Here is a 27708-nt window from a genome sequence, read left to right on the forward strand (position 1 = left end):
TGATGTGGGCATGTTTTATACTTGTCCATCTCAAAGTCAGGAAGAGACACGTAATCTTCATCTTTAAATGGAGTCGACGGCGCAAGTTCGCCGTCATCAGGTGTGTGTGGGTAAGTGTTGACTCTTCTCAGCATACTAGCCATCAGTCGACTCTGACCTGAAGGTGCGGCATCAGTTTTAAAAGAAACGTTTCATAAGTCAAAGTTTCCAGTGGTTCTACTGGTAGAACTATCCGCCAACATCGAGGCCCGGCTGCGTCCATCAACCGGCTCAAGCAAACCTGCGAACTAAGAGGATGTTTATCTATTTCTGTGCATGTCTTCTGATGAAAATGGATGTTGTAAGTGGAACAGCTTTCACGCAGGAAGTTCTTGAGTTCCGATATCTGCACCACCACACTCCCTTCCCCGTGTCTCAGCTCCATCCAAAGGTATTTATCTTTCAGTGGCGCCAGAAAACAAGCTCTCAAGGTGATTAGCCCCGCCATTTAACATGAAGCAGATTGATGGCTATATGGTGAGACGCACCTTTCAGCTATATTTCATCGGAGGGTCTACGCGCCCTAATCCATTTTAAACCCCTCAGTAAAAGACAGAATGGTTGGAAGGTGAATTAGAGTGTAACGCTGGCAGTGGTTCTCAGCATTCTCTCCAGCTGGGTGTGACTTACTGGATTATGGGAACAGTAGTTTCTGCTCTTCGATTTTACGATGCTTTTATATTCCTGCTATTTTCTTCTCTTTTTTTTTATCAAGATCCCATCCACACATTCTGACTTTGAATTTATTCATCACAGGTTATCCTGCTCCTCTGGGCACTCAGAAAAGTCTTTGATTCACAGTCTTCAAAGTCATTTGTAAGAAAAAAAAATCAGGAGAAAATGTAAAATAATGTTGTGAATAGTAATGCAGCTGGGATCCAAAATATGGGCCAAACGAGCAAATGTGGTAAACGATTCGGGCATAAATTTGGAGCTGGAAAAATAAGCTGGAAGACACATGTATGGTGTGGCGTCGGGGCTGAGCTGTGCAGTGTGAAGTGTTCCCACTCAGAGGAGCACTCGTGCTAGCCTCATCCCTCGACTCCTGTAACAGCATGCTACTTCACTTAGCAGCCTCCATTTGGGATGCAGCACAAACACTGTTTTAGCACTTTTATCTTAATGCACTGTAACACTCTGTAACACTAAAGGCATGATTATTGTACAGAGACGAGCGGCGTGCATTTAAGCAAGACTTATTTCGGCAGGGACTTCAGCTCTCAAGGGCAGATGGCTTTGTGATTCTCATTGCTCCTTCGCTTCCTTTTTTTGTCGTATGGCGTAGATTTTAATATCAGGCTAATTGTCATCATCGTCCCAGTTAAAAACCATCATGTCGTGTTTACTGTTTTGGAGAGTAATTCATCTGCCAGATCTGTTGTCACTTTAACCATCTGCTGGCTGAGTTGGCGAGGAAACGCTCCTCTGGAAAACAAGCTGGATTATGATGGGATTGGTTTGCTCGTTTCTATTGTGGTGGTGACAGCAGCTCGGCGGACAGCTGCTGTCGGCGGAGCCAGATGTGGAGGTGAACCTCCGCGACGCTCAACCGCCACACCCACCTGATACGGTGTTCACTGCCGAGGATAAAACATCCGACGCCCTCGGCGTGGACCTGATGTGACAGTGAAGCTTGTTCTCACACTTTCAGACGCCACTGATTTAATAGAGGCGGCGTGTCAGCGCTGACCTCATCCACTGATGTCTTCACAGCTGATGCCCTAACGTGTGACTTTGACACCCAGAAAGACAAACAGCGAAGGAGCCAGATGGATTGGCGGAGGGGCTCATATGTCTCTCTGGATGGAGGGGGATGATGGACAGTAGACAGGAAGACAGATGCATCAACAGGAAACGGCAAAATCAAGCATGTCATTATTTGATGACAGGGCTCATACGCCCCTTTCACACAGGGATGCCGCAATATTGCCGGAACAGTGACCCCGCCATTCTGATGGCTAACGTGTGACGGGTAAATGCGAGGGTTAGTCTCACCGTACCAACCACTACATTTACACTGCGGCAGTTTACAGGCTACAGTAATGCGAAGTAGCACAGCTTCTGGTTCTGCAGTCCAGGCTGCTGGCATTCACTGTCTGCGGGACACAAGGTGCTACGACTCTTGTATAAACCAGGTTGAGGAATAAGCGGTAATTTTGTTTCTACCACAAGATCAGCTGTTAGCGCGCCATGGGTTCAGAGAGAAATGCTCCACACTGAATAAAGTTGAGCAAGAGCATAAATAAATGGTTACTAATACTAAAAAAAATGCTTATTCGGTACTGCTAATATAGCTGAGCATTAACTAACCTCAACTCATGTTCCCTTGGCGGAAAGTGTTACCTTTTACCTTCATTTGGCCCCTGACTGAGTCATTCTTGTGTGCCTAAACTAACCATAAGCTGTGGCTGTTGCTGGGCATCCGTGGGTCGATGCACAAGTAATTGCTCACAAGTTTAGCATGACAGACAAATGTTGGTTGACCTGATTACTGCCCCCTTGGTGTAGTATTTCTATAAAAAAAAAAAATCTATATTCTTATCAATGATCGTCAGTGACTGAACTGGTGCTGCGTCAGGACTGAACGGGCTGCTCAGGCATCCAGCGGTCATCAGCGCCATCCCAAAGGAGTCAATTAGTCTTTTAATTACAGGAGATGTTTCATATTTCTTTCCACCCAATACCAGATCAATTCTGACCCAACAAAGTTTAGAGGAACAGCAGCTTGATGAATCAGGGATGTTCACATAAAAACTCATTTAAAATGCCTACTGAGGTTTAGTATTTCCATTCTCCTCCAGACAGAACCAAAGCTGTTTTTTTTGTTTTTTTTAGGAATAAAAAAATAATCGAAACTGGAACTAATTTGAAAATGTGGAACTAAAGTAACCTTGATGTGATTGTGCTGGCTGCGTGGCGGCGGTGTGCCGAGTCGTGTTTGTGTTGTATTATACTGCGTGTTCACACATAGCTGAACTCTGCTTAATGGACTACCTTGCCAAACTCACAGCGGCACAAACAAAAAGGACCTGCTGTTCTTACAATGATTGAGCCATGACTTATCAGCCAGAATCTACTTTCGCCCTTGAATGCTAATTATGTCACACTTATGCAAAGTCACGTAGGCACTCCCAGAGGATCTCAGGCTGGATTTCCAAACTCTTAAAACAAATCTTAACATGTTGTCAGCATAACAATGTCAATAAAATGACACTTCACTCTGTGTCAGAGAGGGTTTTCTTCTCCCCGCAACCAAAAAAGCTTCAATAACATCCCCCCCCAGCATTCTGCATGATCTAAATCTGACACCATTTCTACACTCCGCCTGACAGCTGCCCTAAAACAAATTAAAATGTATGAACTGAAAATGCAAATGGAGCTCATTTCAAAAAGTTTTCTGTTGTTTAAATGTGTGCTGGAATCATTGTTCACACTGTGTAGGGCAAACCCAGAGGCATATTTTATTAATATTTTAAAATCTACATTTTATTGGAGTTTTCTGGCAGAAAAGTTGCATTAAAGTTTGAGAGATTGTCTTTAACGAGTTGCTGGAGTTTTCTTTTCCTTGTGATTTAATGAAATGAGCTTATGATGCCTCCCAGGCAAGCTTCATTTTGAAACCGGAGACTTTGGGATTGATTATTACGGAGGTTCCAGCATGAATGTTACACAGCGAGGCCTCTCAGCAGCTCTCAGGTTGTGGCCTCACACACTTTTAATGCACTAAATGCTGCAAGTGGGTGATTGCAGGCTGCTACTGTGCATACTGATGACCTACTTCTGCAAGTCACAGGAATGAGCTACGGATTATGTCGAGTAAAACTACAAGACTAGACGCCTCATAGCAGTAACATCTCCAGCTTTCAGCAACAAAACTACGTCTTGAGCCAAAGTCAAGCCGCAATTCATCTCTGGACACATTAAAGATGGTGAATGGCTGAGGTGAGTCTGTGTTTACTGAGAAATATACAAGCAGCCTCATGCAGCACAGTGTTACTCTCAAGTGCCTCCACCCAGGAGGAGATGAGATTGGTTCCGTCTGTTCGGCCTGGCGCGCACTGGAGGATTTTACATCTAAACTGATTTTAGAAGCGCAAGAGACCACAGACCTAACGACGGGTTTAACGATATTTCCAATCTTTTAATCATAAGAAGGTTCGCCAGACAATTCAATCGGGGCACTTGGCATTCATCTATTTGACAGTGGCGATTCCAGGGACTCCACATGTACCAGAGACCCACGTGACCAAGCGTGAAGTTGTACTGAAGACGGAAGGAGTGAGGCTATACTTCTCGCAGCGAGAAATGGAAGTGACTCGGAATAAAGCTTTTATTGCGGGTCTGAAGTAGGGCTAGCGCTGGCCACTGCTACATGCTAACGCTAAAGCATTTAAGTTGAAACACCAAACCTCGATGATATGTTGGCGAGCTGCGACTGAGGGGACTCGGAGTGTGGAAGCTGAAGACGATGTCTGCCAACTACTACGGGATCATCGAAGCACAGACCAGGCCTGAACCAGGAGCGCCCCCACAGTTGTCAGGACAGGGAATCAGACCCCAATTTGGTGCGTTTATCCTGTGCGTGAGCAGAAGTAGGGGACTAGACGCAAGGTGTGGGAATCATGCATCATTCTGTCTCCATACAAAAAATTAGCAGATTTTATTTTCTGCACAATTTCTTTGTCAGTAGTTTGGTCCATTAACACCGTCTGGTCAGAAAGGTCATAAAACTCGCTGGACATTCCCAAAACATTCCCACAAAAGTGGCAGGGAGGAGGAAAATAAATTTATTGTGATGTTTATGAGTGAGCGCGGCTGAGGGCACTGGAGCATTGCATAGTGTCATCCCACAACAGGGGCTGGGAAGGAGACCTTGGCCCCGGCGCTTTCACACAAATGCATAAATGCACCGAGCTCGATAATGAGAATCCACCTCACCAAATCTTTCAATTCAAGGACTTGCTTAGATTGACTGTAATGCCTAAGTAATCAGCCTGTTCTGACCCACCTTGTCCTCGGCCAGGATTTATAGCACCCAATTACTGATCTCTATTACCCAGCGTGCCAAGGGGATGGAAATCAGATGAGTGGACAGACGGCTCGCGGTGTGTCTGCCGGGGGCTGCGTGACCAGGTGATGAGAGAGGAGCCTCTGCTAGCTTCTGCTGTTGCACCACCCTTCATTCAGCGTTATGCGGCCACAGACTTTCCCTCAAAAGTCACAATACTTTTGCATGTCATAACTTTCGGGTCAAATGGGGATAAATCAGGGCTCAAACCACTGACATACACACAAACTCAGCCAGTCCTCATAATATTAGTGAAAATGCAATGATTCCTGCACAGGACCTGCTTTCACCATTCAAATAAACTGATCCTTTATAATATTAATATTTTTGAACCTGACATGGACTAGACCATTGGGATGCTCTGAGTATGACAACACTTACTTGATAATGGTTTGATCTTAAGCTTTATAATCAAATTCATGTCCGTAATTAATTTTAATAAGGAAAAAAAATGTAGCAGCTGCAACTTACAGCTATTTTCATCTGTATTCTCATGAGTAAATGACTTGTTAGTCTAGAACTAAAAATAAAAATAAACGCTTCATACAAGTTCCCAGTGTGACGTGATGCCTTCACTTTGTTTACTGACCATAAATGAATAAATAAATGAGGCAAGGGCAACATCTTTAGCATTTGTGGAGCTATGAACCATAAATGTGTTTTAATATTTCATTAAACATCAATACTAGCTTAGCACAATGACTGGTAGTGGGTGGGAAGTGTTAGCATCAGCTACCTCAGGTCCAGGCTAGTTAGCTTAGCACAGTGACTGGTAGTGGGTGGGAAGTGTTAGCATCAGCTAGCTCAGGTCCAGGATAGTTAGCTTAACACAATGACTGGTAGTGGGTGGGAAGTGTTAGCATCAGCTAGCTCAGGTCCAGGATAGTTAGCTTAACACAGTGACTGGTAGTGGGTGGGAAGTGTTAGCATCAGCTAGCTCAGGTCCAGGCTGGTTAGCTTAGCCCAATGGCTGGTAGTGGGTGGGAAGTGTTAGCATCAGCTAGCTCAAGTCCAGGCTAGTTAGCTTAGCCCAATGGCTGGTAGAGGGTGGGAAGTGTTAGCATCAGCTAGCTCAGGTCCAGGCTAGTTAGCATAGCCCAATGGCTGGTGGTGGGTGGGGAGTGTTAGCATCAGCTAGCTCAGGTCAAGGATGCTGGTGTGTCCAGCAGGAATCCTCCTCCTCCTCATCATCAGTAGCAGCAGTCGCTCTTCTAGTCCTCAACAAACCTTTGGTTCTGTTGACCCAAGTTCCAGTGGAGCTTTGGAGGTGCTGCGTCAAATCACTGCGCCCAGTCAGGAAAGTAGTTCCGGCTACGTGTCTGATTCTACCACTACAACGTCTCCTCATGTTAAACTGGTATTCATCACCAAGGTTACCACAACCCTCCTGATATTACTGCAGGCAGAGACGTGGCTACGCTAACACTTCCCACCCACTACCAGTCATTGTGCTAAGCTATCATAAAACAAAATGAGTGCCAGTGTATTTTATTGTGAAAGGCTACTTCCAGAATGGAAACAGATGTTAGGTACAGCCTCATATTTTGAAGAAACAACTGACACTTGAGGTATCAGCCAAACCACAGTTTGAAGTGTTTATATTTGACAGGTTGTGAGGATAATGTGAATTTGTTCTGCTATTATTAAGCAGACACTTTGCCATCAGTACGGTGTTGCATGAATGAGAACAGAACAGAACAAAACAAAAACAGGCATATTTGTGCATCAAAAGTGAAAAACATAAAACATTAAAACTGAGTGTCTCTCCATTGACTGCTTTTTTGTCTGAAATATATGAAACAACCGCCACTGTTAGAATTACGAGGTAGAACTGTAGCTCTTCTGTCATTTCCTGTTGTGCTTTAATTCAGCGAAAGCAGCACTTTTTGACACACTTGTTTATACGCCACAATGAAAGAGGCAAACGTCGCCTTCTTGACAACATGTGAAAAATTAACTGCGACACTCAAAATGAGACTCTCAGATAGAAACAGCTGCTCTGACCAGAGTTTGGGTTTGATTTTGATGGCTCAGATTTTGGGGAGACGTGGTCTCACAGCAACTGTTTGAACCTCAGCTGTCAGGGGTGACACAACTGCATGCTGGGAAGAGTTCCAGCCACCCTCTGCTTTCAACACGATCAGCTGTGTAGGAGCGTGTACGAGAATTTTTAATGACATTTGCCGTAATTACATAGCAACAGTGTAGAGTTGGCAGGAAATGAAAGGTGAGAAACAGAGGACAATCATGGGGTGAGAGTAACTTGTAGGACGCCACCCCGTGATGTCACGCATGGGTCTGTAGAAGCTCTGAAACTGACATTTCGGACAGTGCCATTTCTATTTTCTTCATTCTTCAAAGCCAGAAGTGATCGATGTAGTTGAACACCTTTGATCAAGACAGCATCAGTTGTGATTGACAGGTTGCTGGGTTTGCTCTGAATGTAACTATAATCTACTAAATGAACATCGCGCCATTTGGAGAATTATTCAGAGGATTCATATTCAGATGACAGTGATTGTCATGGTGAGGAGTTGACTCGCCCCCTGCTGGCCAGAAGAAATGAAGCAGGCGTAAGGCCACGTCCTGTAATTCTTCGGTTGAACGGTTGCATGTCATCCACATGTAAATGAGTGTGTCACAGGCCCACTCCACGGTTCACGGGTGGAACTGGAGTTCAGTACCAAAGGCTTGTGAAAAAGTAACTGATGTCTTTGTCAGTAATTTTGACAATTACGGCAGCTCCCAGAGACCATTTGGGGGAACGGAAACGCAGAGCGACATTATGACATTATACATCTTTTGAAAGCGTCATGATTCACTTAAACAGATGTTGAATGTTCATTTTGATACACAAAAGGCGTCAAAATAAAATCTTTGCTTGATGCATCAAATTATGTGGAACAAAAAAAGCTTGTCACATTGCTTGGGCTTTGAAGCGACTTCAGTGCCTCCAAACAACATGAATTATTAATCCACAAAACAGGTTAGAAGGAGAGGGGGCCAGGGAAAAGGACTCAAAGTAGAAACGCCACAATGTGGCAAGTACATTGCATAAGACGGTTTTGGGCAACTTCTGCTAGCAGCTGAAATACATCTGGATATGCCAGCCAACGTCAGGTAAATCAGTTCACCTGCTCCCATCGTGTTCAGAAAACTTAATTTAAAGTCACACAATTACAAAAACTGAAGTAGAGAGTTAAGTCAGAGGTTTGTTCAAGGCAACTACATCTTATATAACCTCAACTTGAACTCGCTGACTCACATCCTCGACGCTGCATCTCTCACTCTCTACCCACAGGCAGCTTTCACGCTGAACATGTCAGCATTGTTGTGGTCGGCAACAGCATTTTTTTGCGTTTTGTATTCATATTTACGCCTGCAAACACATTGGAACGCCACCATATGTTGTGTTCCCACAGAACGAGTAGATGAGGTGACTTTCTGGTCAAAAGATGTCTAGACATCAAGGCTCCAGTTCTTTCAATATCACTTAAAAGATGATGATTCAGTCAGATGGTTCTAACTACAAGAAGGTATATAGCTGTATATAAATATGCTGCATAAATATTCTACAGTTATCAGAAATCTAGACATGTAAAATCCCATCTCAGTCCTTTTTAGACTTGCAGGTCGTTGGGATTTACAGAAGGAACCTTTAAAGTGAAAAAATAAAGATAAGTCCAGATGCTTTGAGAGCAAGTCCAGCCTACATGTTTACTTCCACTGTTCCTTAAGGACCCTTCAATAATCAGTAAGACCAGGCGGATCAGCAAAGGGATGCTCCACATACCTGATATCTGTACTGAGGTTTAACAAACCATAATATGCATATCGTAATCCCAACACTTCCCTGTCAGTTAGGGATGCGTAACCATGGAAACCCGAGCAAAGTAGCCCTGCACCGGCATCTTTAATACTTTCACTAAGCTTTTGGAAGTTGAAATTTATGGCAGTGTTAAATTGTACTGTACATCCTGATAGTAATTTTGTCCAATGACACCTCTCAGATCAACTAACGATCTCTCAAAGATATTTAATAACACAGGAACATTCTAATCCTCATTGGAGTATTTATACCCCCTTCAATTTTTTTTTTGCACGTCAGTGCAGCAAATTGTGCAACTAATCTGAAGAGTCCTTCAAATCCGAACCATGGCAGCTGTGCCAAAATGTTTCTGGTTTAACTGTGGACATACTGGGTTAAACTGACACAGACAGAAAAATTAACAGAGAAAAGTTCAGAATATTTCCCAATAAACCCTGGATAGAAACCGGAAGGAAGCCTGAATCTCCTCTGCTGGATGCCACTGATGGGAACTCGTGAGAACGTTTCAGAATTCCTTCCATAAACTCTACACTGTGCTGACAGAGCTGACTGGGCTCCGATGATCCTGTTGAAGCGCTCTGGTCTGAGCTGAGGTTGGCGGTGACAGGTGAGGACTCTCACCTGGTGGGGGAGACGTGTGGAGGACGAAGGGATGTCTGAGATATCACCACTCAACAGCCAGGAACAGCATTTCATGCTAAACCTTCACACCTACAACATACAACACCAAATCGTTTGACCCAAGCAGGGAAAAGTTGACGAAACCCACCAGCAGACGTACTTGAATTCCTCAATAAAGTGCAGGTGAGGAGGTCAAGAAGCAAGCTAGTACAAACCCACATAAACTGTGGAGACATCTAAAGTCCCAAGGCTGAAGGGTCGTCGTAACGCTACACACCAAAATCCATTACGGGTTGTATTAGTGTGGTGGTAAAAGTGATTGAGAGCATCAGTAAATAAAAGCCAAACTATCTGCATGAGCAGATACAACTAGGTGGGATTTAATTGTGTGGTTTTATAGGGTTGTTGATTTGATAATTCCAGAACTAAATGGACCATAAAGGGGAAAAGTTCATGCTATCAACTGCAGCCCATTAGAGTTTCTAACAGCGGGGAAGAAAGCAAACACGCCTGCTCCTTTACTAAGCAGAAGTGTGTCTGGCGGCCACACCCTCATATAAACCTGCAGCTCTATAGTCCACAGCCATGAGCAGGAAGTTAGGATGTGAACCCTTTTGGCCTCTTCTCCATCACAACCACGCACCGCGACAGTAGCATTCATGTATTTGTTTAACCCGGCCCAATCCCTTCTCCAAGTGCTTCACCACTTCATCCCATCACCATACCGGCTTTGCTGTGTTCTACATCTTCCCGGTCGCCTCGAATTGTGTCTTGCTTTGCACTAATAACAACATTAATCCTCTGACGGAGTTTAAACTCCGTCTTAGAAGGAGAGGGTCTTCCTGTGGACATGGCCTGATGAAGCAAAAGCGTCTGTTTATGCAGTGGGGAAATATTATGAATAATTGCGGAGTTGAAGCTGGATTTCTCTGCCATTAATCAAGCCATGAATCATTGTTAATTCCCATGAATTGCACATGTTCCATGGACAACTATAAATAGAGTCCTGATAAATCAATGGGGACAGTGACGAGTGAAGACGGGGGTTGGTGCCTCTGAAGCTTCTCTTTCCTGCACGCCGCTATGCCCTTGCCTCTCATCAATAATTATTCTCCATAATTCACACATAGATTGCTGTATTACAACAGATTGGGGGGGGGGGTGCAAGACCCTGAACAGAAGGTTTCAGCCTGACCCCTCTAAATGAATGCCCATTCACCACATTTTCGACATTGTCAAGGCCCTTTGCACAAAACCACAGCCTCCCTTTCACTGGCAGCATCCTTGACTTGAATATTTCCAGTTAGAACAGCAACCTCCTCCTTATTTATGGCAACAATAATAAGAGGCTTTTACCAATTTTGCTCTTTGTTGAAGGAAGCCTGATCCATTTGAAATGGCATAGCGATTTTCTGTACCAATTGCATTCGTCACAGCTCAGCAAGGTGAGGCTGCACCCTCCCCCCCCACCCCCACCCACCATGCCAAGACCTGCACTCTTCTGCTCGGAAAGCCTTCACACACTATTGCATGGCCTCAGTCATGCACTGGGCCAGACAGGTTCAACAGCACACAATCACAACGGACAGCGCATCCCATTCCGGTTGCATTTCCGCTCACAGGGAGAAAGATCCCGTGGTGCATATCACTGTGGCTGAGATAAATTTAGCCGAAATGGAAGAGGAGATGGAAAAAGCTTCACTCTTACACTAATCTGGGCGAACGCCACAACATCGGCCTCTTACAACCTCCCGAAGGAAAACCAGTTTCTAGAAGATGTCTCAGACAGAAGACAGTGAATTAATTAAGATAATAAATTACACGTCATATCTGTCAACTTTTCAATCTTTCCTTAATGAGGGAGAACACGTGGAAGGGTGTGTTACAAATGGCTGCAGCCGGTTTTATACGATGGCTGAAAACGGGGAGATACACATTGCACAACGTTACACGACAAACTAAAAGACTCGTGAGAACCAGAGTTTGCTGATGAGAGTTTGAGAGTAAACAAATGTGGATGTGAGAGAGCAGCTGTTAATGTGCCGTTGCATCCACCTTGTGCTACCATCTGTGCTGAAAAAGTGTGAAAAAAGGAAAAAATACACTTGGGTGAGGAGGTGGGTGTGTGTGTGTGTGGGGGGGGGGGGGTTGACAAGGGAGTGCCGACTCTACGGGCTGCAGTTGGAAATGGAAGTGAGCAGCTCCAATCCCTTTTGGAGCCGGGGCAAAGCGAGCCAACGCTCGCTAGGTGAACACTAGGTGGGATGGATGAGGTGGGAGAGGCACATCCTTACATCCACTGACGGTTCAAATCAGTCATTCCCAAATGTGTCCGAGTCACCTGAACATGATCAAACATCTCAGGTTGGAGGGTATCGATATTTTCAGAGCAAACTTGTTATGCCGACTGGTTCAGACTCGGCGCACACGAGGACAGCCTCAGTACAACTGAAACCTATATAATAGTCCTGTGGTGATCTCAAGGTTGTCTCCGCTAAAGATAATACCATAAAAAATGCTGAACATTAAAAATGGAGTGATCCTGAACGCTGGCTGATATTCAATATGTGTCATGTATACATTCATAGCTGCCTGGTTGCTCCTGTGTGGATTTACAGGCAGACATGAATGCAAACGAGGCTGGGAGGGAGAGGAAGAAGAAATGAGGGCGAGCGACAGAGCGAGAGGCTCAGAAGTCGGCGTATCAGACAGCAAAGCACCCTGATTAGAATTTTGTCATGCCACAATTTACAAATTAAAATGAATTAGATCTTCCGTGCCCTGACCTCTATTAAAAACACCTCATTGTTGATGAGCCATGATAGCGTTTGCTATTGATTGCAGGAGCATCAGTATGGCCAATCCTGTCTCTTCACAAGCAGGTCATCCAAAGCAATTTAGGCATATTGAGAGATTGATCCAGGCTACAGAGCCGCCACTCGAGCCCACTCCAGGCACACAAGTCGGAGGTGCGACAGCACCACTCCCTGCTGCTCTGGAGGAGGTGAGTGTGTGTGAGTGTGCATGTGTGGGAGGGGGGGGGGGGGGGGGGGGTCCCAAATCTAAATGCTAATGGTTTCCTTTAAGATCCAGGCTGCCCTTTAGCCACTACAGTCAGACATGAAGGATGGCTCTCAGCTGCGACAGCTTTGTCTTGTTTTGACCCTCCCTGCCCCCAACACCACCACCCACAAACCCCCAGAACCACAAGAGGGTCAGAGACTTATTTCTCCAGCTATTTTTGTGATAAATCTTAATAAGTTTGGTGTTGCCTCATATTAGCTTTAGAATTCCCCTTGAAGAGTCGGCAATGGGTTGCTCCTGAGTCGTAACCAACCACCTGACTAACACTCGTATACAAAGGTTACGACGAAATTTGTTTTCTACTTAACGTATCTTAAAGCTGTCAGAGGGATTCTGGTCACAGAGACTGGAATGTAGCAACGCTTAACATTCAAGTACTATTCTACTATAAATGTGACTCAAATGAATCAGATGGACATTGAAATTCAATTGGAAAATAATCTGTTTTCTTCTTCGTCCAGTTCTGTCTCAGAGAGCACAAATTCAATCTCTGCCCCAAAATATCAATTCTCCCCGAGGCCAGGCAACACCTCCTCCGCCATCTTTGGTGAAAGTCAGGCTGGTAGTTTGTGTGTAATCAGAAAAACAGATGAAAACATTAATGATACGGACACTGAAGGAGCACTAACTGACAATCAAAGAAAGATTCCAGCATGTTTTTGATAGCTAGGAAACAAACCACATTACCCACAATTCATTCAAATAAACAATTTTGCAGCGAAAGACTCCGTTTTTTTCAAATCTTTCTATTTAAATCTTAACCAGCATTCTTATGCAGTACCTGCTGGAAGTACATAGACTCCCAATCATTTGTATGGTGCCTGAACAACGTTGTGGGCTTCACCATGGTAACAGAGATCAGAAGGCAAAGGTTACACAAAGCGTTGGTAGAGGTGTCGTTCGGCGAGGGCAGGGTGGGGGCGGAAAAAGCTCCACATGGCCTCCTTCCATACACCGAGCACGCTCATCATCTCCTGTCCTCCAGCAGCTCGCTGCAAGGTTAGCCAGAGTCAATAAGCCTTCCGCAAAGGTTAAGGAGTCCTATAAGAAAGATATTATGCAAACAATGATCTCGCCGGATCCAGCAGAACCACAAAGAGTGACATAACCGTCTTTGTTCATTTTCTATCAGAATCACACAGAAGGTTTTTCCTGCTCGACAGGATTATGAATTCAGTACAAGAGATGGACACAATACTCAGCGAATACAGAAAGTGAAAGCCGGCAGATGAGATGCTTCCTTCTCTATTCCTATGACGGTTATGGTTCTTTTCACATGTTCAGATCAATTCATCAATATGTCAGTTCGTCTGTTTTACTGACACATTTTACTACAGTTGCACTTTGATTGTTGTTTTGATTTTTGATGTAATTTGAGCACACTATCCTTGTGTGTTCGTGGGTGTGGGTATGTCAGCCAGTGGTGATGATGTCACACAAAAATGGCAGATGTGTTAGTGTAAATACATCATCTGCGTCTGCATGAGACGCACACGCACACCCGAGTTCATCCTGAGAGGAGAAACGTCTTGACCGGCGAACAGTAAATTTAATTAACAGTTGTATCAGAATCATGTTGTAGCCCCTAGCTAGCTCAACATTACTCACAGTAATACTGAGCTGAGGAAGTACTTTCACTGTGTCCACTACCCGTCACTGTTATGAATACATAATACATGACTAGAATGCAGCTCAGCCTTATTCTACTGATTGGAAGGAATGCCAAACATACTGCAAGAAAAGAAAAGCTTCAAAAACTTCCAAGGAGCAAGAGAAGAGGATAGAGACTCTTCTGTCCTGTGTTAGGTGGGACCCAAGCCAGTGAGCGCAAAGAATGGCTGTGGATTGGAAGAGTTCGCCCGAGAGGAAATGTTGGCTATTCGTCAAGAACAAGAGAAGATGCTCGTGTCTTCGAAGTTAGGCCATGTCAGCGTTGAAGCATTTTAGTAGTCCAGCAGGAAGTGGTCAGTTCTTGGTTCCTCCCCCAGCAGCCAATGGGATTGCTCCATGTGACTGTGGGCGATTGAATCAGTAAATCAGCTTTGGTGAACAAAAGTTGATGATCTCCCAGGTCCGGTTCATCAAGATCATCTATTTCCTCTTTTTGACTCCATAAAACCAGACAGCAGCAGCTCCCCAAGAAAAAAACAAAGCTACGCAGAGACCCAGAATCAGGAATAGTGATGCTGAAAACAGAAACATGACGAGCACCTTCAGCTCCAGATGTCAGCTGTATGGAACAAACTCAGTAATTCTCTGAAATCTCCAACAACCCTGTGTAATACAAGGAACCCTCACAGTTTTTCCCAGATTACACATGTACTTCAGCTGCTGAAACACTGGAGGTAATCCATGGAAACTTTGTGAGTGGAGAAGCTTTTCGGTCTCTGGATCTCTGTGATGGAATTATGTGAGCTGAAATAAGAGCGCAGATTTGACTCAAACCTCTGAGCAAGATCTGTGGGTTCTTGGCAGCGGAGGGAGAACACAACAAGATTCTCGCACATATGCCATGCACATCGGCGAGAAGCTCAGCAGGCTGCCAACACCAAAGTGTTCATCACTCTCCACCCACTCCTCTTCAGATCGTTACACAAAAAAAATCCCAACAGTGCTGGAGCCAAGCCCAACCAATCAGCGACCAGGATCAAAAAGCAGAGTTTCAAGGAGAATGGAATGCCCCCAATTGATTGGCTGCACCACTTTCGTCCCGCCTGCACAGTCCACTGATCAATACCTGGGAGATAAGCAGCCGTCAGCTTCTGACATTGTGATGTACAACTGACTTCTTACCATCGTGGTCAAGTCTCAGTCCAAAGAAGGCAAGGACAAAGTCCAACAAGCCGACCCGTCCACAGAAGTCATCCAATCAGTCTTGATTTTTGACGTACTGCCTACTTTTGGCTGGCTGACCACACCTGCGCTAATTGCTGAGGATAAATAACCTGCGAGAGAGCCCACTGTTATCACTCTCCTTGTTTTCCAACAGGCGATAATAAAATAAATAAATGAAGGGAAAAAAAAGGTTCAGAGAAAAAATGAAATGATGGGGCGGCGGTGTTTTGTGAAATTGTGCTGTCAAACGTTTCTCCTTTCTAATTTCCTGGAGCGCAGATGATGGAGCATTTGTGCTGACAGCTGAATCAGATAAAAAAGAAAAAAAGACCAAGTCACATGCAATTTTAGACGTTTTATAAATATAATAATATAACAATTAGTCTGCAGCAATGACAGATACCATGAACTTGGGTCTTTTTTTTTCCTCACTGGTCATTTATCAAAAGCACTGACAGACGTAAATACAAATCACTGTGGTTAAAGCACTAAATGTTTATTTACCTTCTAAAAACTTCTAACTAAAGTTGCCGCCCCAAAGCAATTGAAACCTTGGTGACGCTCTTCACAAGCCTCTGAAGGGCTCCGAGCGGCCTCCTTGGACGTGTGTGTGCAGGTTTGATGGGACCATCCCAGCACAACTGTCTTCTGGTCCCCCGGTTACAGGTGAGCACACAGGGGAGCTGGCAGCTCTGACGGACGTCTCTTCCTACAGATTTATGGGAAATGACAGCTCCCGCTAAATAAAGCTGATGTGGCCGGGAGAGGGAGGACAACAGAAGTTCCAGTCCATGAGGGCTGACACTCGCCGCTTCACTCTGCCTGGCAGTTTAGCTAGAAACGTGCTTTTCATACTTTTGTGTCTGAGAGGAAGAAGGAGAAGGAGAGAGACCCGCCCTTAATCTACTTCCTCTGTTTGGGGTAATGGTCTACAAGGTCTCTCTGCCAGCGAAAATCACATTTCGTACATGGCTGCCTCTCGAATGAATTATTTCACATTTCACTTACTTACCTTTTTCATCTACATCAATAAGGAAAATTTCACAGCCACAAATGAGCAGTTCCCCTTATTCAAACTGCAGCTTAAAAAGTCCATTTCAAACTTCATCATTTAACCATCCAACAGCACGTGAATGCACACGGGCCGGCCTGCCGTTCGCATTTCCTACATATTTAAATATGGACCTCTTTAATTGAGCAAAAACCGCCGTGGAGAACAGTGCTGAACTAATAATACCGGGGCTGAAATATCATTATGCTGATGGAAGCCGGGCTCTCTGACTTTTATTGGCAGCTCGTGAGCTAAATGTGTGGTTCAATTCAGAGGCAGCCATTGCCACAGAGGCAAAGTAATGGACTTTGGGACAAAATGGTGTGGAAAATGGCGTGTAGGCCTTCGCCTGAAGCCAACCTAGTGTGGGCAGAAATCTATCAGTCAGGTGCACACCAACATTGGCATTTTCACAAATGTGATTTGGTCGATGATACTGGAGAGCTGATGTGCTGGACTGAAAGAAATCTCCTATTTCCAGCTCTGCAATCTGCTGCTCCTGCTGCTGAAAATGTCTATTTGGTTCAGTTTGAACTCTGCCATGTTCAGATATAACAATCTTTGAAACCCTGCAGCATATCATAGCATATTTAGGTCAAAGTATCCTGAACCTTGTGCACATTTGACTGAATTTTAAATCTCTAACTTCATGCAGGTCATTTCTTTCTCACCCTCTAGAAAATCATTCCTTTGTTTTGAGCTCCACTGCTGTTCCACACTACTGCGCAGAGTATTTTTGGCTCAGGGCTGCCAAACTTTGGACATTTATAATTCTCTTGCAAGGAATGCAGCCTGCACCTTTTTCTAAACAGACTCCCAAAGATACTCACGCTTGCAGAATCACAGTGTTTTGCAGCTTTCGCTAGCACCAAAAACCAAGCATTAATCATCACGATAAGACACAATTATGTAAAAGACTGTTTTTTTCTGCTTTGGGAGTGTCTCGAGTCTTACATCAGCTTCTAAAACTCGTCTCTCCCAGCAGCAAGCCTGGAAGAGCAACAGTCTCACTCTCTCTCTCTCTCTCTCTCACACACACACACACACACACACACACACTTGCAGAGCCACAGAGCAGATCAAGTGTGCCTGGAGAGCTCCGTGGAGAGGCCAGTTTCCCTCATTAGGCCGCGCGTGCACCACTCTCCAAAAAAACCCTCGCTCTAATCACTGTCACCAGACCTCGGCTGAAAAACAGATAATTAACGCCGGGCCCAGCCTCAATCGGCTTCCATGCTAAACAGCTCTGTGTACATATGTGCGCGCATGTGTGTGGGTGTCTGCATATTTGGATTCAGTCGACGCCGCCGGGGAACGTGGATGCTCGACAACAATTTCTCTCACGCTCGCTTGTGCACAGCAAATAATGCACACATTTACAGAGGAAATATCCTACTGCATGATGGAAGTTCGACTTCATCACATCTCCATCTTTAATCAATGATGTTGTGCTACTTTTGCTGGGAGACTGCCTTTTTATTTCTCCCTCTATTAATGGCAATGGACTTCCCGATCGCGTGCCGCGTGCAGCAACATTATTTATGTTCCCCTTTCCTTCCTAAAGGCAGTTATTAATGTCATAAATATTTGATGATACTTTGCATGACCCTGCAGAGAATGACACAGGGTGGTAATGAAGGTTAACGCTGCGGGTACAAGCTGATTAAACGGTGACTGAGCGGCAAAATTCCACGCAGGGCTGCAATAAACTTTCTGTTGATCTGGTGCTGAATATACAGCAGATTCAGCCAAATACGAATGTGTAATTTAAACGCGCTTCTCCTCACCCGTCTCAGATAATTTTACACGTAAGGGTTTTTATATTTATGCTTCAACACTCAGAAAGACATTTTAAACATCATGTTTCATCCACCAGTGGGTTCAGGAAAAATTAATGCCACTCGTAAAATCAGCAAACTTAAGCAAACATGATCAGGTTACATCTAAATGTTTTGCTAATTTCAAGGAAACCTGCTAAATCAAATGCATGTTTTTATCCACGAGAGTTTGGGAGTTGCTTCATCGAGATAAGACCCATAAAAGAGTGAGTTTCTCCTCCCTCTGAGGTCTCATTCACTCCGATTTTAAAACCTGCGTACGTAGAGTGCATTCTGGTTCGCGACGTTGTTGATAAAGATCCATTTGAGAGCTCAGAGGAAGTCGTTAGAAGAACTTGTAGAAGTTGAAATGTCATTTTTAAAGGAGTTTCTGAAAAGGCTGTTTTTTTCATTCCTGTCTGTCATGAACAGGAAGACGCATGAAACAGGCGTCCACGCTGTTACCGTGGCGATCGACTGGCCTCTTCTCACGCAGCATGTCATCGTAGTACTTTCAGACGCCACCTACCTCTCGTGAGGCAGAGAAAGGACATCGTGAGAAAAATACACTGAGGGCGTGGAAGCTGCTTCTGGCATGTCAGAAATTCAGCCGGACGATGGTTCAGGAGAACCTGATCAGGCCGTGATGGTTCCTCTGATGATGGTTCCTCTGAACGTTCCTTGCGTCATCCAGAACTCAGAAACCTCAGAACTCAGAAATCTGGGCCAAATTCAAAGAGATGAACTGGGTCTAGTGGTACATACGTCGACAGTTCACCCCAGAGGAAAAGCACTTCATGAGTGCAGGTTTGCTTTCTCACTCCAGGACAATAGGAAGTTACAGATACTTTTATGCCCATCAGTCACGACCTGAACAGCAGTTTTGCCCTCCTGTTCCTGTGAATAATTTATTTTTATTATATATTTTTAAATATATTCGGAAAATTAGTTCCCAACTCCCGTGAGGCGCATTAACCGCTTTAAATAAGTTTTTTTTTTTTAAACAAACAAACACCTCAATAGAACTTCTGCAAAATGGAGTTTTTCAGAACCTCAATCACATTTTATAATACAATATATCTGAAAGAACCAGTGAAGTGTTGATGGGAACACAGTCGTGCCTGTTGTCTGGGTCCTCAGACCACCATCACGGCGCTGACTGTGCTTACCTGGACGCCAACAACATCGACGCCACGAAGACTCTGAAGAAGAGGCTGCCATGCCAGCAAGGTCAGAGTCACAGCTAATAATCTAATTAAGACACAAGAGTCTACAGGGGAGTTTCACAGCTTTTACAACACATATGCCAGTCAAAGTGCTTGATGTCAGCGAGTGTTGCAACTTAACTAGAAGCTCAACGTTAACATAATCCAGAGAGCACTCTAAACGTAGTCACAACATGTCAGTTTCAGGAAACTCTGAATGTGAATGGAATTCCTCGTGAAGCCGCCTTCATTGAGGAATGAGGTCGCTCGTCCAATTACTGCTGTCCACGTAAACACCTTCTCCATCTTTTGAGAACCACAAACAAGGATGCAGAACCCTTAAAAACCAAAACACTAAAATCAAAGTCAACAGATTCCACGTAGCTGAGCCTCTACAGCACACAGAGGATGTTCTGAGGGTCCACCTCCCCAGGTCTTGCAATCAGAGTCCCATGGTAATACATATCATCTTGGACTGTTGCTCCAGCAGTACTTCGCCCTGCAATTACCATCTTTCTCACAACAGCACACTCAACAAATCAATTCTGCTGTTTGACTTTCGACCAACAAAGAAAACAGTATCTTCAATATTTCCTACACGTGTCCTTCATCAATGAATTGTAGAATTCATGCACTAGTGAACAGGACGTGTATCCAACCTCCAAACCAAAAACTCAAATAAATATTACCGTTCCCTCTTGATCAGGGTAGTACAACAACAAACATGTAGTAACGGCAGCAAGCTGGCAAATTGGTCAATTCTCTTTATTCAAGAAGAGCAATTCCTAGCATCAAATACCCCAACGTCTGTGGAGGAAAACGTATGGTGCCGCCAGCGGACCCCCCCAGGCCCCCAGGAGGGGCTCCAAGTGTTTCCTCCACTCAGTTTAATTGAATCAGCAAAATATGTTAATATTTAAAGATCTCTGGCATTCAACATTTATTGACTGTCTGTGCGTTTCATTCTTTATACATTCCGACCTGGTGGAATATCTGGCCGATATGATTCAAAGCTGACATGTCTAATGTGACCTTGTCAGAGGCTGATCTCCTTCCCCACACATTTCCTCCTGCACGCTGTGTAATTGAGCCTTCAGGGAGAGTGGAAAGACTATCTGGGCCTCGCCTTGTAGGGATTTGTATTGATGATCAGGACTGGTTACCTGCTACCTGATCAATAAGTGCAGATGCACGAGCAGATAGCATTAAATATGAGCTGAAGCTAAGCTGACCTGCTTTCATTAGCACTCTAGCAACGTTAGCTCTACTTCAGAGATAAACACTGTCAAAGACATTACAGCCTCAGTCACGATGAGTCTCTAACAGAAGATATTTTGGTATGAAACTACTAAAAAAACAAAAGAACAGAACTGTTGTCGTGAAGATGATGATGGAAGTCGATAATCAGTCCAGCCAACAACTCTTCTCTGGGGTTTTGTGACATCATAGCCAGCTACACACTACAGTGTCCCCTGTTCTCAACTAAACTACTCTAGTTACTGGCCAGTGGTCAGCAAATACCTGACTTCCCAAGTGCCTGAGGCCACGCCCCCTCAGCTGAAGGCGATTTGGCGGCACTAAACCAGTCGCTACATCTGAAACTACAAAATGACACGAATCATTCCACAACAAGCTTCTCTGACCGAATGAAACCTTCACTGTACTGAACCTTTAAACCTCTCTTTCCCTGAATCAACTTCTATATTAAAAAAATCCAACATCTGAAAGTGACCAAGTCAAAAATGACACAGACTCTCAACATTTAAATTGAATGAATTTTCAATGAAAGCCACAGGCAAATGCAAAATGAAAGATGCATTAATTGAGAGTTGAATGATTTCTTTTGTGGTCTTCTGGGGCTACGAGCACCAGAGCTTTGATGGTGGTGATAGGTCACGTATAAAGAACGGTGTAGAACATTAACTCAGTTTGCCTTTCCAAGGGTCCAGAGATTACCTCGGCTCAACAAGGGGTGTGTAAGTGCACGTGTCTGTGTGCGTGTGTGTGTTAATGACAAGTGTTCAGTAAGACAGTTCAGTGGAGGAGAAAGTGAGCTTCTCAGCTCCAGGACCCCTGATGGGACACTTCACATCTCAAAACAAGCTCTCGCCTTGATTCAGCAGGACGGGACGGATGGCGTCTACAACCAGAGTGTACCGGGAGAGCGTACCGGGAGAGCGTACCGGGACAGCGTACCGGGAGAGCGTACCTCTCCAGCACAGCCAGGCTAGCCTGGCGTAAAACAAGCCGCTATGGGCGGAGCCTCGCACCCCAGCACACATCCCAGTCAGTGAGACAGAGGTGGACCCAGATATTGGGATTTCACATGAAAACGCAGACTGCTGCTGCCTCCACCAGGGGCGCTAGAGAACACACTTTCTGTTTGTGACGGCGCTGTAGATCATTGTGGCGTTTGTTCCATCACTTGTACTTCCTGTAACCACCAGGTGGAGCTATGACCTAAACTCAGTTTGTAGATGTCTTCAGGACTGTCATCAAAGATCTGACCATGTGACTCAAATGAATACAGCTTCCTGTTCTACGGTCAGATATCAAATATGGCTGCCTCCTCACCACGGTAACCTCTAAGTCTTCACAGTGATCCATCACCAGGTTCTGAAGGAGGTTCTGACCCCATCTGAGAGGATCCCATCCACCAAGAAGAGGACATCAGTGTGTAAACAAACATGTCACTTCCTGTCGCCAGCAAGTGGCGCTGTGGCTCATCTGATGCAGAATTTACTGTCTGCTTCCTTGATCCTGGCTCAGTTCCTCCACTCAGTTTGATCCAGTAAGACTTTACAGTAATGGTACATCAATAGCAGTCGGTTAATACTTAGGGATACTTTAACATTATCAGCTGTTTATTAATGCTCTTTGTGACCCTCTTTGGTCCGTGAGAAACATGGATCCCTCAAGTTTTTCCAGCTATCTTTGCTGTAAAGTTAACAATAACACCATTAGTAAATACTTAGTAGACCCATTGGTTAACTGGCAGTTCAATCAGCATTACTACCTTGATCATAAAGTGTTACTGGTGCTCCTGCTGACAGACGGGCAACCAAGTAAACTCTGAGAACGTGACCTCTTCTGCAGGGATAATAAAGCTCCCAACATAAACTCAGCTGATTCATCTTAAACCACATCATAAAAATGCAAATAGTCTCACTCCAGGAGTTTATGGCCTAACAACAAATCTAATACATTGAGACATGTTAAACATATACTTTTCATTTTCCACATTTGCTCGTTGCAAAATGAGGCGCCACACAACATCCTGGGCCTCACAAATGTAATAAAAGCTGGATTGCAACTGGCCGGTGTGATGCCGCTGTGGCATTAGGGCCAACAGGAGCTCTTTAAATGAGAAAGTGGCCGTAAACACCACGTCTACTCTCACTCCTCGCCGGCATTACTCGCCGAGCTGATGACAAGCGGCGAGCATCCCTCCTCGTGCCTTTAATACAGCGAGGAGCGTTCTCCAGGGGGAAATGCAATCTGTGTCCTCTGCCCAGATCCACTGCCTGCACTTCCCCGCATGTGAGCCCGCTATCACATTATACTCTCGAAATGGGAGAAGGAAATAGGAAATCGCCTCGGCCGAAGATGAACCGGGAACATAATCAAAAAATAGTGTGGCAAACGGCAGCGATCAGCCCCGGCATGTAGACCTCCCTGGGCTGAGCGCTAAACAATAAGCAGTGGGGATTGCTCTGGATTCTTTGAGAAGAAAGTACCCCCCCCCCCCCCAGCCACACGCACACACACACACACACACACACCCCTGTCTCTCACCCCGCAGGCATCTATTGGCTTATAGTAGCTTATATGTTTAAGATTGAAGATAAGAACAGGGACGCGGCCGTGCAGCGCACCTATATTGGCAATAAAAACAGCAGACAAAAGCAGCTCACAACATGAGGAGGAGTGTGGAATATTATTCAGTTGACCTTGCATATTGCTGGTGTGATTTCTCATCTGATCCAAACAATGAAAATACAATATTGACAGAAAAAAATGAGAAGCACGGATCTAATAAAGTGAAGTCAAATGCTACAAAAAGTAAAAGTATGAGAAACACTTTTACAATACATGTGGAACAAAGTAGAAGCTCTGACTGTTCGAAACAGACAAAGACACTTGATGTGAGAGTCAAGTCAGAGTGTGTGTGTGTGTGTGTGTGTGTGTGTGTGTGTGTGTGTGTGTGTGTGTGTGTGTGTGTGTGTGTGTTAAGCCTGAGTGAGAGGTGAAAGGACCGCTGTACTCACAGTTGTGCTCTTGTTTCCCTGTGGTCTGTCGGCGTGTCAGAGTTTCATCCTCTCAGCGTCTCTCCCTGGGCTGGGCTTCCTCTTCCTCTTCTGACCAAAAGGTGTGAGGAGGAGGAGGAGGCGGGGATGCTCTGGTAGAAAGAACGAAACCCAGAGTGAGAGAGAGAAGAGGATGGAGTGAGTGAATGAGTGAGTAAGGGAGTGAGGGAGGGAGAGAGAGGGTAGATGCTGTGGAGGGTGGGAGGGAGGGCGAGCGGTGGCCTGCGATTGGCCTGTCAGTCCGGGAGAGGGAGCGTCAGTCTCGGCGGTGTCAGGGCGGTGGGCTGCCTGCGCCCCAGTCGCTGTGCCGGTGTCTCCGAATTAAATGCCTGAAGAGTCAGTCGCACAGATTCCAACACGCCAGCTCACGATTCAGCAACCACACGAGAGAGCGAGACGGCGGACGAGGGGAGAGGGATGATAGAGTGAGGCGGGTGGATTCAGAGGGCCGATGACAGCTTCAAGCTCGGCTCCTCATCAGTGACAGGTACTGAGGAAGAAGAGGGAGGCTCCTATTCACACACCACCACACACACAAATCACTCCTCTACAATCCTTCCTCCCTGCCCGCTCTCCATTACCATAGCCACCACAGATGTATTGGGCTTGTCAGCTCTCGCGCATGGCGGTGGAGGACATGCCGGCTTCCTTATCTCATCTAATTGAAGCAAGCTAGAATCAGACAATGCTGTGGAGCTCATTTATGTTTGGGAAATGGACACACATATCCTGCAATTAGATCATCACAGGCTGGAGAGCAGCAAACCTCAGCATGGACCACTATTACAGCTGCTCCTTCACAGTTAGTCCCTGAGACGTGACCTAGTTTCAGCTTTCATGGGTCCAACGTGATCTCACACACTCTGAAAAATAGAATTTGATTCATTTGTTACCTCAAACGTTCAATCGTGTCACCAAGAGACCAAAAGTGCAACGTGGTACAATCAGAAAGGGTACAAAGTGAACTGAAGGTGCACAATGCATCTGTGTCCTCTTAGGTACACACTGGTACCTCTGTTCAGAGTGTCTCAGCCCAGTCCAGACCAGTAACTCAATATACCAACACAGCCTAGAGATTCTGAGCTGCACGTGGAGATCTGACATGGTGAATCTGCTGAGACTCCTTGCAGATGATGGTGATGCTGCACTTGGTTGTGTTGTGCATCATTAGTCTGAAACAGACCATAGCTGAGTTTCTTCAGCTCAGTAAGATGTTTTTTTCACTCCTGCATTACTTATTTGTGACTCAAAAATGCAGAAAGAGTCGGTCACGTGTCTCTAGCTTGAAGCTAATGGAGACTGACGGCTAACACCGACTAAATTGTCCAAAAACAAAACCACTTCCCATAAACTCTCAAGGTTATTGTCCAGTATGATCCCCATCTTCTAAATCCAGATGTCAAACATGAAACGGTGCTTCAGGAGTTGTGCAGGTTTCTCTGCTTCTTCCTTTGTGCACACGTAGAAAACATTAACCCTAAAAGCTCATTCTAACGCACTGTTTGATAAACCAACAAAATGCTCCTTTTCTCCCTGCTACAAAAGGTACCAACCGCAATGGACTACATGTGTGACTTGGCTTTCATCCCTAGAATAATAGAATTAACAGCTGATGACAATGGCAACATATAGTCAGTTACTATCAGCTAACCAACAGTTGCCAGGCAATTGCACTGGTCACACATTCAGTCCATTTCCTGTTGGCCAACGCCCTGAACGCACTACAAACCAGATTCAGTGGGAGCAGGAAGCACCGTCAATGATATTAGGCTTGACGTTTCTGCAGGCATCGCCCAGTTTGCAGCCGAATGTCAAGCTCTGATATTTTTCCCTCATTAACTGCGGTGCCCGGTCAACAGTGGGCCAGCTCCACACAAAGTCCCAGGAATCCTATCTCTGTCCTCTTCACTCCACCAAATTCAATTAAAAAGAGAAATTGGCAATTAGATCACTGTTATGATCCTGTAACAATGATCTAATCTGTAATTCATTGGCTGGTGTTCCCCTGGGGTGGGGGGTGCGCTTGATGGAGTGGCTACGAGACTTCTTGGCATTCACCTCAGCTCGGGCGTAACACAAGGGCACGGATGTCGCTGGGGGGACCCTCTGGTCCCGCAGCGAGTACACAACCGAGGATACGCTGACGGCTGAGTTCGTCATACAGGACGCATGTTAACGTTCATGACACGTAGGTCAACTCAGGACGGGTGGCAGTAACAGCAAGGGATTAATTAGGAAACTTGATCATTTATTTTCATTTGTCTTGTCAAGTAAGATCATGGATCCCATAAGTAGATCCCTACAAAACTCTCTTCCAGTGCAGCCTAGAAAGTAAAAGCAGAAATACTATACTACTAATATGGTTTTGTCTGAGCTGCTCCGAGAGTCTTATTCTGAAAAATTCTGCCAAGTCAGGTGATTCTGTTGCTCGCTGGTTGTTAGCGGCTGAGTTGTTCAGCCGTCTGTGCGCTTTATCTTACTTGTAGCTTAATGTTGACACTACTTACTCGCCCTACTCCTGTTTTAATCATTCCATTAACACCCCCACCGACATGGAACATCTCAATACTCATTTTTTCATTCATCTCCCATCATTTCTGCCCACTTGTTCCCCTGCTTTACAATCTGCTAAGCTAACAGGAAGTATAAGCTCAGACCTTGCTGGCTTAAGGTTTGAGTAGCAAACTCATGTTTACATGTGAGTGTAATGCATGTCTATATTTAACCGATCAACACGTTTGTAGATGCCTGCCACTTGTCAACCACAAAAACCTCTTCCGCCACACTAATTTACATTTGTTACTTCAAAGCTTTAATTATAACACATTTACATTGCAACCTTGTCTCAGTTGTGAACAAATTCTTCGTGGAGACTGTTTGAGTGACACTACTTTGTCAGAAACATTCGCTGTTTGCATGCGTTTTGGGATGGGTTCTAAGAATAGATTCCACTCCCCGAGGGATCGATCCCCCCTCCAGTAATTCATACGATTACTGGATCTAAGGAAACATTACTGGTGCCCACCCCCATCCCTGCAAAGACGACATAAACACCATCTCCTCTCGCTGCGGGAAGATTTTTACTCTTCTTACTCTTAATTGAATTAGGTCAGTTCCATTTGGTTAATGAAGGGGTGGCCATCCTCGAGCTAACAATCACATTGAGAAATGAGGGGCGGACACAAGAGGGTGGGGTCACATCATCTCCACCAGGGTGTCTTCACCACCTTTCTGACCGGGGCCCTGATAACAGAGTATTCATGGGAACTGGCAGCAGCAGCAGCTGCCATGTTCCTGCATTCATTTGCCTAAAAACTAACAGTAGTTTGTTTGTTTTCTTACAAAAACTGAGACTAAATTTCACCAAACTTTAAGCTGGTCAAATATAATAATTACTGTATGTAATACCTGCAGGGACCAGTCATGAAAATGATATCGTTACTTTCCGTGTTTGATCTTTTAATGGTTAACCATCCGTTTGTCAGTGCTGGCAGCAGAGCTGCAAGTTTGGAATCCCAGGAAGGCAACATATTCATTAAAGGCTTATTGTGCATTTTAAATTCAATATTGTGGTGCTGCAGAGTAGCGTGCCTACACATCATCATAGTACGGACTCAGAAAACCCAACTTTGTTTGATTCAGATCCCCTAAAACTATACCATCATCATACGCATCATTCAAATGGAGTTTTCAATGGAAACGATGAAATTTACATTCACTCTGCTTGTAAATGACATCGTGGTCGTGGAGCCCAGGATGACCAGCTAGTCAGGATGGTGTCAGCTAACGAGGATCCTTATAGTAAACAAATATCACAGGATCTGTCAAAATAACTGAAATTTTCATTTCCCC

At 44.9% G+C, this 27708-nt stretch overlaps 1 protein-coding gene across 8 annotated transcripts in view; it reads right to left on the minus strand.

Moving 5' to 3' along the window:
* LOC147244538 (RNA binding protein fox-1 homolog 3-like) overlaps positions 1–27708 on the minus strand; it is a 396055-nt gene that overhangs the window by 365935 nt on the left and 2412 nt on the right. For all 8 annotated transcript variants that reach the window (XM_086186201.1, XM_086186203.1, XM_086186197.1 and 5 more), the window contains exon 2: positions 23818–23948. The gene's annotated coding sequence lies outside the window, so the exon portion shown is untranslated. The remainder of the gene's footprint in view (positions 1–23817; positions 23949–27708) is intronic.

This window comes from Aulostomus chinensis, chromosome 18, assembly GCF_037954235.1.
Source record: "Aulostomus chinensis isolate RoL2024-O1b breed Wild chromosome 18, RoL_Achi_v1.0, whole genome shotgun sequence".
Taxonomy (NCBI): domain Eukaryota; kingdom Metazoa; phylum Chordata; class Actinopteri; order Syngnathiformes; family Aulostomidae; genus Aulostomus; species Aulostomus chinensis.